Genomic DNA, 1,055 nt, shown 5'->3' with positions numbered 1-1,055 from the left:
CGTTGACTCTGGTCAGTTCTACTTCTGACGTGTCTGTCAATCTTACACTTTCACCCTCATTCTAAACTTCTAGTCTTGTTCCTCTTTATTGTGTCCTCTATAACGTTACCAGAATGATTTTCTAAAATATAAGCCTGAACATACCAAGTTTCCCACAGACTTCAGAGTAAATGCCAGCACCCTCAGTATAGCCTAGAAGGATCTTTATTGCTTTGACTCCACCTACCTCAGCTTCTCCCGGGTGCCCGCACACCCACCCCTCCCTCCAGCCGATCTCTGAAAGGACCTCCTTGCTCCTTCACACATCCAAACCCAGCATCAGTTCTTCCAGGCCCGGGAATGCATTTTCTCCTCCTCTTCTCTTGGCTAACTTCTGCAACTTAACCTTGATCTGCCCCCATGACGTGCTCTGCACACCTCCCAGACAGCACGGCTCTCGGAGCCATCACTGTTGATTTGCTGGTCTGCGTTTCTCACTGTGCCAACAGGAACTCTATCTTTCCTTTCTCTGGATCTCCAGGCATTCCACGAGGCTGACTCATAGAGAATGGACAAGTGATTGTTGACTAAATATCAAATAAATGCCGCTAAATCACACTTGAAATACTCTATCAAGGTGATGGCATATATCGAGAGTCTGAACCTGTTAGAGTAACAAATAGCTTCTTTTCATCCCTTAACATGATATGAGGAGCAAATGAAACTCTAAGCAGGGGCCGTGAGAGATGCTCATGGGAGGAGCCCCGTGTGGTGCCATGTCCCACTTCTCCTCTGTGGCTCATCAGGTGCTATTTGCCCAGGCACGTGGCGGTTGGTTGGTTTGCTTGCTGTCACCATCAGTTTGCCCTTTCCTCATAAGGAGATGAGTGGTGGTGGCATCAGGCTCCTTCTCTCCTCCAGGGCCACCCATGGTTCACATGAGAATTTCATACCAAATGGCAGAATGAGTCACAAGACCCTCCACGGCCGGTGAAAATGGTACATTCGGGGTATATCCTTTAAATAGAACTCCCCGACACACACGGGGACATTTTCATCAGTCACTTTGTGAACAG

The sequence above is a fragment of the Pteropus vampyrus genome, unplaced genomic scaffold (assembly GCF_000151845.1).
Source record: "Pteropus vampyrus isolate Shadow unplaced genomic scaffold, Pvam_2.0 Scaffold159, whole genome shotgun sequence".
NCBI classification, from domain to species: Eukaryota; Metazoa; Chordata; class Mammalia; order Chiroptera; family Pteropodidae; genus Pteropus; species Pteropus vampyrus.
The sequence above is the reverse complement of the archived record's forward strand: the minus strand, read 5'-3'. Positions refer to the sequence as shown.